Source organism: Choristoneura fumiferana, chromosome 25 (assembly GCF_025370935.1).
Source record: "Choristoneura fumiferana chromosome 25, NRCan_CFum_1, whole genome shotgun sequence".
NCBI classification, from domain to species: Eukaryota; Metazoa; Arthropoda; class Insecta; order Lepidoptera; family Tortricidae; genus Choristoneura; species Choristoneura fumiferana.
Window position 1 is genome coordinate 9,752,622 of NC_133496.1, and position 11,363 is coordinate 9,763,984.

Below are 11,363 nucleotides of genomic sequence, written 5' to 3' on the forward strand. Positions count from 1 at the left end.
CTTTTACTTTTTGCTTTCATTGTATTTCGGGAAACATCCGTGAGATGGCTCTGTTTTCAACATTTGAAGTTCTTCAATAGATGGCGCTAGCAGTATGTGTTTGATACAAAAAGAAAAGGAAACTATGAATAGTTTTCTTTTTTTGTGTTATTGTAGAAGGAGAGAACTTTGGGTTGCTTCTTAATTATATTGATGAATATCTTCTTATATGAGAAAGTTTATTTCGAGCGTTTGCTTAAATCATAAAGACTACGTTGAGATTTCAGATACCAAAACTTTGACTGAATAAAAAAAAAATGTGCATTTAATCATTAACTTTAAGAAGCAGGTAAGTTTATTATTTTTTGGGTTACTTAATTTGTTATAGTATGTTGCCTGGTGTGTGTTGACATGAAATACTACTATACACATGAAAAAAAGTATAAAGAAGAAATATTTTTGTGATTTTTACTATTTTTGTGGAAATTTACAGAATTTAATTATAATTGAAGAAAAGAGAAAAGAGGGTAGAAGAACAAGGTCGAGAAAGTGTATGCCTGTCAACCTGTCATCGTATTTTGTAAGTTGCGTACGTGTACGTCGAACAACCTTAGGACATGTTTAAAATAAAATTACATACTTTCGCTCGTGTTTGCCTGAAAAACGAGAAAATTATATGTAACAGATGCCTCTCAGAAGTATATTCTCTATACAGTGTTACCGGCAGCCAGGCCTTTTTAAGTGGGGGGTTAAAAAACGTATTTCTGTAACTTAACCATAGCATTAATTTAATTAATAAACTAAAATATACGTATGACTTTTATTGTTAAAAACAAACATAATAAAACATAATTAAACTATAGATAGAATGTTAACCTTCTAAAAAATATATAATTGCCAGCAATGTACAGCAAAGTAAATTGACAAGTTATAATCAAAGTATTTATCGGCTGTCATTTACACTTACTTGTCAATTTACTTTGCTGTACATTGCTGGCAATCACATACAATTTTGTTAGTAAGTTAACAAAGCCTGAATTATAGTTTATTAACTAAATTAATGTCTTCGTTTTTTTTTTACAGTTTGGTAATTTATTTATTCGATACACATAAAAATACATAATAACAATAACATAATCATATAAAAAAAATAAAACATCAATCAAAATTATAATAAAAAAACAGTTATACAATAAAAAAATGACAAAAATCACAAAAAAGAGAATAAATTATACAAAAACTATTCCATACCCGTCCGCATCGTACTTGGCCCAAACGTACCCATTACCCCAGCGGCATTGCCCCGTTGTATGGCCAACGAGACCCGCTGGACCAAGTACGACCCGGAACGATGTCTTCGTCAAGTTACAGAAATACGTTAGTTTAACCTCCTTTACAAAAAGCTTGGCTGCCGGTAACAATTTACTGGCTGTAAAACAGCGCTGGGGTGTTTTAACGCTTCAGCATTATGCTGAGCCAGTGTCCGATTCACAACCACAATGATTCCATACTATCCTTCGTGTTGTCTATTTGTACTTTAATATTGTCGTGTCTTGTGCTGTGAATAAATGTATTTTCTTTCTTTCCTGCTTTTTAGAATTTAAAAAGAAACACACGTACAGCTGCGCACAAAAGACATCAACGCGCCACATAAACTTCCCCTAAGATTCTTGATTCTGTAAGTATTTGTACTAGAGTAAAATTGTGAATAACATAATGAACAAAATGGAATTCAAAACAGTGGCAATTGGCATTCCGAAGTTCATGCTAAATACATAAATTTACCATTAAACTGGAAAATCAGACTATGTGGCTACTCGGGTGTAGAGGTTGGTTTACACTACCTACGACACAGAACTTAGGTGGGCCGATTATAACAGTTAGAGAACTATTTCAGACTATCTTTTACCCGCAGCTTTGCATGGCATTTGAATTGAAATTCCAGGATTTTTTAAGAATACTTCAAACTTAATTCAAGTATACTTCTAAATAAGCCTACTCCTTTTTGAAAGGGCCGGCAAGCCATCCATATCTCAATTTATGTTAAAGATAATTCTTGGGCGTACATTGGATATTCTTGGGTCATGTGAAAAAAAACATGTTTTTTTTAGCTTACTAACTGTGTGACAAAAGGTCATTGTATTTATTGCATTACATTGCATTGTGTTTCTATTTCTGGAACTACAGAACTCTTTGTTAAAAAATATTGACTATTTAATAGATAGTTATTAACTTTGATTAACATCAGGCAATTTAAAAAGCTTTTACTTAGTTTGCAATGTATGCTTATTGTATGTACGTATGTGCATACAATAAGCATACATTTAACGTAGGTATTTTAATTTTCGATAATCAAATATGTAACCTAGTTTATAGACCTTGTACAAGCCTCAACTACCCACTTGCAGTGTGCAGTTACTTCATGCGTTCATGCGCTTATGTGTGAATGCCAATGCCACACATTCACCGGTTTACACAGTTTCTAGGTAAGAATATGCGTAGGCTTCTACAGGGAAGTATGCGTGAGCTGTCATTTGTTTTGTTTATTCGAAGAATAAATATGGAATTTCTCGAAAGTTCCATCCACGTCGGTACATAGTTACACACAAAGTGTCTTGTACTACGTTACAATTGCCCAGTCGTAATATCAATATCATGTCATGTGGCAATTTAGAATTACCGTTTATGAGTGTTTAAGAGTTCCATCCCTATGAAAAAAAAAACAATACAGATAAACAAATGGACGGGTGGGTGGATTGTGGAGCTTAACTAATAGGGTCATTTTTGTGGGTAGAGAACAATAAAACTTTTGCAGATGCAATGTCAATTTAACCTAATATCTATGTCTAAGATACTTTATCTCTTTGGCCTCTAATTAATTTTGGATTTTCAAGTTTTCACCCTTAATGCGGTATTACCATCTTTCTCTAGGCTAAACATGTCTTACTGCTAGCAGTAAGCCTAGTGTCTAGGCACAGGCCTTCTTACAGACTAAAAGGGGCTTGGATTTTAGTACCTAGGCGTCATCCAGTCGCAATGCAAGGGGTGTGTAATGATCGGTATAACAACATATTTTGATATAATTTCAAAGGACATAACAACATTTGATATAATTTGAAATGATAGGAGGTTCACAGAACTTTTTTATAAAATAAACCTACCCTAACCTAATCCAAAGTTCATCAAATCAAATTAATAATATAAATAAGTTTGGTTTTTAAGATACATTTACATTATATCAAATGAAAATTATATCAGTTGTTGTATTATATCAATTGTTGTTATATCCTTCGTTACGCACCGCCATGCAAGTGTATCCAGGTTCCCTCACGATGTTTTCCTTCACCGAAAGAAGTGCTGATGATAAAATTCTCATGTTATTTCGCACATGAATCCCTAAAAACTCAGAGGTGTGAAATGGAGGAGCTCAGCTTCGAAACCTAACGTGTGAGCGCGTGGGGTAGAAAGCCTATTGTAATTTATGATAATAATAATTATAATATATCATGGGACACTTAGTCTTGACACCAATTGTCCTAGTCCCAAACTAAGCAAAGCTTATCGAAAATACGAACTGAAACATAGATGCACCCAGGTCCTCAGCATTCCGTGCTGCGTGCTATACCTCTACACCACATATCTCAGCTTTTTTGTTTCTTATTTAGTCACTTAAGCAGCGACACTAGCGACATCTATATTTTAGCTGGTCTCTTTTTCTGGTTTTTCTGTGCATTTATGTTTCATTTTGTATTTTCGATATGGATTTTACGGGGATGACCGTAAAAGTAACAAAATTTGGAGTTGAAATAAAAAATACAAAAATACTCCAGAAACTAATCTTAAGCAAAGCTTGTACTATGGATCCTAGGTAACGGATAAACATACTTATATAGATAAATTTTAATACATACCTAAATATATATAAAACATTCAAGACCCGAGAACAAACATTTGTGTTATTCATACAAGTATCTGCCCCGGAATCGAACCCAGGACCTAAAGCTTCGTAGTCAGGTTCTCTAACCACTTGGCCATCCAGTCGGTCGGTTATTTATTTTACTACGAGCACAAACGATGCTGGTTACATAAACAAGCACGTTTATTTGCCCAATGTCACTGTCATTACGTGTTGCCGGCGACGTGTCGCAACGCCGGATGCGGTGGTGAAAGTGGCCGAAAGTGGAAAGTGGCTAAAGTGGCTTAAGTGAGAGCCAATGACGCCCGATTTCGGTTGTGCTGTTTAAAGTTTGATTAACGTTACCCTTATCATTATATCACCATATTATGTGGGACCTTAGGTATGATAATTACTGGAAGTTAATCTTCCATGATGGCAATTTTCAATAGAGAATATGAATCAAACACAAATTTTCACCATAATAATTTAAAGTGATACAAAACTTAAAGAAAAACGGAAATGACGTAAAAATCATCAGTATCTGTTGATAATAATAAAGATATGAGTGAATGCAGTTTGCATTCCATCTCTTTCTAGAAAAAATAAATTTAGTATGTGCTTTCTATGTGTCAGTAGAGACAGAAGAAAACTGAAAAAATATTAACTAAATTGGGTGATAATTATGCTTACTTTGGACTAGAAGAAAAGGTGGAATATGCTCAGCAGGTTTATATTTACCAAAAAAAAGGTATTTTGTATTTACGCTTCAATGGCTACCTAATTAGTAATAAATGTTACCAGTTCCCTAGCAGTATCGCCTCAAAGAGTACCTACTTAGGGTTTTTTTAGCGTACGTTAAACAAATGTTTGACATCTATGGTGTCGTCCCTAAGTCCTTAGTCCCTAAGACGCCTTGCAAATTTACGGTAATAATTGAAATCTCCAACCCAATTCCATCCAATCGCAATCCAGTTGCTCCAATCGCAGCAGCATGAGCTCCACGGGGAGGCCGAAGTACAACAGTGATAATGATGATGAATTGAAATCTTACTGAAGCAAGAGTACTTTATTCGTCACCAAATTTTCTAATGTTCTACTGATCTGAATCTGCTTTCAATAACAATATGTCGTAAAATGAAGACGCAATCTGAATTGAATGAAACTATGTCTGTAGACCGCATGCATGAGAACTAACAAAGCATTGTGGTATTAACTAGTTCAAGTTAAAACCGTGGACTTAATTCCGTTTAGCTAAAAAAAAAACTATGAATATGTGGGTAGGTGGGTTGTGATTAGGTCTTTACCTATGAAATCGGCGTCGGCTTTAAACGATTAGTTTGATAAAACAGCAAAATTGTACATACATTTAAAATTCAGTAAAACATAATGTGGAAACATGTTTACCTAAAGCATTTTATTAGGACATTATAATATGCAGATAAATAGATAGAAACTTTTATCTTCATAAAAAACGAGAAAATTTTGGTCCTGCCTGTTTAATAGGCTATTGTAATTATGGTAGTAACAAAGTGTACAGACTTATGAAAAATCTTACTCAACTTTGAAACATTTTGAACAAGAAATAGTAAAACATTTACTCGTACGTACCACCGACTACGTAAAATCGACTTTTTCTTACCAAAAATAAAAATGGTTTATCTACTAAAATTAATAGATGTATTTAGGCAGAATAACAGATAACAGATAATTTTAGCAGATAATTTTGAAACAATCTACAGGTACCTATTTAACGCGTTAATGTTTATCTAGTGGCCAGCACCATTGATTCTGAATGCGTAGAGACAAAGCGATGCTGCTATTATTTTCTCTAGGAATTCATTCACTTCTCGATGATGATTTGAAATAGAAAGGAAACCGAACGATTTCCAGATATTTTTTTTGGATCTCATCATAAAAACTGCGAGAGTACAATCATACTCACACTACAGGAAACACCTACATGTCTCATAAGAACCATCGTACACAGTGAACCCGGAGCCATGATTTCTCTCAGATACGGGTGCGGTTATATCACGAGAAAGTCGGACGTTGACCTTCGGCACACTTGCCCAGGCATTTGACTGTTACGACACAAGGATGAATGGAGGCTTCTATACTCTTACAGTACATTGTGAGCATTTTGTTTCTTACGACATAAAGACATAAAAAATTGAAGTGTTAAAAATATTGTTATTCTTTGAGGGTTGGTCCTGGTATATAAATAATTTTGGAAGTAGGTAAATTTCACGCATGTTTTAGAATAAATATCAAAGCAACTGAAAATGCTTTTGGAACGATCTTTGCTAAGAAAAATGCGCCACAAAATGAGACATATTTCTACTTTTACGTTAATTACCTACTATTGTTGTGGTTACACAGCGTAATGTAACTGTAATGTTCATTAATAAAAAGTAAAAACAGGAATAAAAACTTACACATCAAGATATGGAGTAGGCTTTAAATAAAACAAAACCTTTTAATTTTAAAGAAGTTATATCCATGTTAGTTGTCTATCTTGTCCTCAGATGTTTGTAAGATTTAACTAAGAACTCAACTAATTATAGTTAACCGTGGCAAATGCCAGATAATTCATCAATGAAAGCTTGCTTGCTCATTATGAATTTTAGTTTTTTATAATGCACATCTGACTATAACAAGTTAGTCAAGTTTAAACTGCAAAGTTCGAAATTTTATTGGTGTCGTTTTTAACATGTCTACAATAGTCACATGTTAAAGCATATTTTATAATTAATATATCTTAAACATGTGTCTTTATAACTTTGTAAAATGAAATGAAATGAAATGAAATTTGTTTGCGGTAAATTACATTATAGTTAGGTATATGGTGTGGATTGTTTCATTCAACAGATGCATTTCATTTGACTTAGCACTACCTCTCTAAATGCTTTTCAGGAGTTTTAGGACAGGTGGCTAACAACTTTTTACATTAAAAGATATTTAAACCGATGTTTAACCTACATCATCAAGTCCTGACTAGTCAAATTTTCGCTGATAATCCTTTACAGAATTTTTCAGACACACTAAGTCAATACTCTCCTGAATTATTCTGAGAGTTTGAAGTTATTCTATGTTAATATAATTGACTTAGTATAAGTAAATTTTCATAATAATGATTTTGGTCTTGGAAACAGTTTGGAATGAAGAAATTACTTGGATAATATTAAAAAAGTGGGTTTTTTGTTATTTGATTTGCATTATAATGACCAAAGTCAAATAAGTATTTTTTTTAACCTGGATTGGTGTAGGTATTTAAAAATACGACTCTAATTTATCTAGGATTTAATTGCAAACTAAGTACCTACCTATATTATTTTTATGGAAAATTATACATTTCAGAGAGCTGGTTTTGAATTATATCCGTGAAAATTCTATGCAGTTCTTTCAAATTACCGCTTCAAGAAAATTTTCGACTACTCAAATCAAATTTAACATAGATTTTTACCATTTTCAAACGTTTTTCTTACATTTTACTTATCTTTCATGTACCCTACGTGTAAACACAACTTTTACTGGCCCTCTAATGATGGACACACCCGAAATAAATAGAAAAAAAAAGTAGAAACAACTCAACCACCTGTTTCTACTACCATCACCATCCATGCGACGTAAGTGACGCAATGCATGTCAACTGAAAGTCAACCTTGCATCAAGTGTAGAGATTGCAAGGTCGTTTGTGCTGGGTTGGTAGTTAGTTTTCTTTAGTGTAGAGATGAGGAAAAGCAATGAGGGCACTATGTTTATTCGAGAAAGCCAGGAGAAAGGCGTAAACGGTCGTAGTCGGGCCCAAATTCCGATGGACAAGTTATTTCTCCCATACATCCGAGGATGGTGTAATGATTGAATCATGGCCCTGCCGTTGGGAAATCAGGTGGATGGATGTTTCAGGATGGCGCTTGCGAATGGATATAAAAGGTTTTGTTATTTTCTGCTTATCGAACTAAAGGGATGTCCCACATCCAACGTTTGTAGAATAGCCAGAATTTGTCTCTTTCGTTGATCCATTTATGAAAAATTTGTAAACTAGGTAGGTATACCAACGGACGTTGGTTTTGTTCGTTTTCTTTACTTACGTAGTTTTCTAAATGTACCTGTTTTTATCTTTAAGATTTAAAAGTAGTATTAGAAGTTTGTGGGTAGTTTGTTAACACTGAATTTACTTCTTTATTCGCATGTTTAAGTATAATTTAAAGGTAAGTTTAACATAAAACGTTACGCGGCTCTTTGATGAATTATTAGCAATCATTTCTCTTTTTCTTGAAGCGATAAGTTTTTGAAAATAGATGAAAAATCTTGTTCGATTAGGTACTTAGTTTCAGTTGCTTATTAAAAATAATTCGAGATATGTAGTAATATTATCGGTTTCTATCTTACAAGACAAAACTTTATTCGGATACGTTAATGTAAGTCTATATTTAGGTAATGATACTGTTTTGTTTTGAATAATATTTTGGTGTAAGTAAGCTACGCACAGTTGCTATCAGATATTTTAGAGCGGCCAAGGTGGTCAAAAATATCGATACATGAACTCTAATACTTTAATAATAGAGTGCTTTTGCCGATATTTTTGACCACCTTGGCCGCTCTGAAATATCTGATAGAGACTGTACTAAGATCAACCATATGACCATAGATCCACTGATATTGATGCTAAGCTATTTACTACAGAGACAAAATTCATTTAAGAATCCATAATAATGTAATTGAATTAAATACCTATTCACATAAAATACCGATTTTGACGTAACCATCCCCATAAAAAAGCTTAAAGTTATTAAAATAACATAACTCAAAACTCGTAATGCTTTAAAACCAGAAACGCAATAAAACCAAATAAAATATTCAAGACGGAACAAAAAGACGAAAACGTACGCGAGTGAAAGTGTCACGCACACGTGCGCAGGTTGCGAATGTAGTGGTAGAGAAAGTTTGCCGTCTACATTCCAAGGTTACAGAAACCTATGGAGACGGAACTGCATTTTTAAGCTTGTTGAAAGGGCTATTTAACCTCACATGAGAGAGGATCTATTGTGATTGGTATTGATTATAAGTTATATTGCAATAATAAATGAAGAAAATCCGATTAATGGCGTATCAAAATACTTGTCATAAGTTTACTTAATAATCATTTGTTTTAATAAAACACGACAAGGTAAAATGATAATAAATGATTATTTGAGCAAATTAATAAGATGCTAAATGTAAATGTGGTACAGATTAGTTTTAATAATGAAAGTTATGTAAAAAGTTTGTGAGTAAAATTTGTCAAAAATAAAATTTTGTCTTTACCAACAGCAGTACATCGAAAATGTTCCGTTAATTTATTTTTACGTTTCTCTGTCACAGCAACAGCAAGATAATAATGTAATAGCTGGAGAAAAAAACTTTCATTTTAAATTTAACATTTTTAGAAATTTAAGATTTTACTAACTTTCCGCTTTATATTTAGTACATAATTGAATGGAAAAATAATTACCTGCTAAACATCCTTCTGCCAACTATCCCATTATCTATACTCACTTGCACTCAATTTATTAAAAAAAAACACCACTTTACCTCTGCAGCTGTATCAAAAATGAAATATTTCAGTAGGCTCTATCATTTAGGAGCATTGAATAAGAGGATAACACAAAATACTTTGATTCGACTTCTGCACAGTTTTCGCTGTTCCAACAATTTCTTTAGCTGTGTGTGTAAGTGAAAGGCGTGTACGCACGACGCTGTACCCACGCCCTTTTCAACGTTTGAGTGAAGATGGCATGTGGCTTTTTTCCCCCGAGTTTTCTATTCGTGTCTAGTATAAAAGTCGACATCTCTGTCTGTGCCGCTTAGTCAGCAGACTGTAATGACGAATAACTTGGTCACGACTGGTCTCTATGATTTTCAGGTTTTGGAGTAATTTTACGCAATACGTTTTCACATAGGTAATTCATAATTCTCTCCAATTCATATCGAGAAAAAAGTACTTACCTAGTCTTGTCTTTGTCTTTTTTTATTACAAGCTTTTATGTAACTTGCCCTGTTTCGTTTATTTATTTATTTGGGTTAAATCTTGCAAGTTAAATTTGACCCACTTCGAGTAGTCCGATCGACTTGAAATTTGGTAAAAGTATGTAAATCTGATGACAGACAATACAATAATCTGATTGTGAAACTTGGTAGTCCAGCCAGGATCGTCTCCACAGGACGGAACTCTTCATCGGTTAATAAATAATAAATAAAATAAAAATAAATAAACTTATTTTGTAATTATTTTCATATTAAATAGTCAAGTTAACACTTAATGACTTCATTAAATTAAAAAAAATAATTATTATTTTAGATCTTCTTTTTATGCACTGTCACATAACTTTATAATATATTAAATATATACATCTTTAACATTTGCGCATAACTTTCGAATATTTTTCGCAATGTCAATGATTTTTGCAACTTTCTTTTTCTAAAATAATACGTTTAGGTTTAGGAACGATTTCACTCTTTTTTAAAATATTATATTAAGATTTCTTTAAATCATACATTATTCCGCGTGGTAGGTACGTTATTACTGCGTAAAAACACTTAATGTTGGAATACCTAAATGCAAATGTTTTGGTTTCACTGCTTGTTAAATATAGCCTAAATTGAATAAAGATTATAATTTTCATTTTGACTTTGGTTTTAGAGGGTTAGAGTTTTGTGTGATCTTTTCCTTAAATTATTCAGCTTAAAGTTTTTTTTCTATTATATATTATTATTAATTATCTATATAATAATCAAGCTTAGTGTAAAACATTTAGACTAAAACACTAAACAATTTACACTATTTAAGCGTTTTAATGTACCATTGCTTGAGGAAGGCAATCTGTCCCGTTTCACTGATGAACTCGGGATCTATATCGCTATTCCTGATAGTATTTATTAAATTATACCATTTATTTATCATACATTTTGTTTTATCATCCTAATTATATAGATTTCTTTACTAAAACAACATTTTCTCAAAAATTATTCACGTGTTTGTCAACAAATACGTCGTAGCGTCTTTGGTAGATACTCAAAAGTGAATGAGCATCATAATAAAAGTTTTTCGTAGCTTAAACTTGCTATTTAGTTTACTGTTTATTTACTATCAGAATAAAAACAAGTGCCAGAGTGATACCAGAAGGGCCTAACTTAAAAATAGAAAACACAGGAATAAACAGGACAAACAATACAACATGAAAAAAAGACATATTATTTTTGAAATGGGATGTGATTCATCGCTCATGTTTTAAAAATATGTTTCATGTAAAAATAAAATCTATTTTGTAGCAGGTAAAGGTAAATCCTCTAATAAGGAATTAACAGTTGCAATGAATGTACAGTTTGACCGCAGCGGCAAAAGAAGACAACTCGTGCGCACAGTTAGCTTACTGTTCGGCACAGTTATAGTTTTCACCGAGCGTCAAGAGATGGCGTTAGTAGTATTCTAAGACCGTCGTGTTGT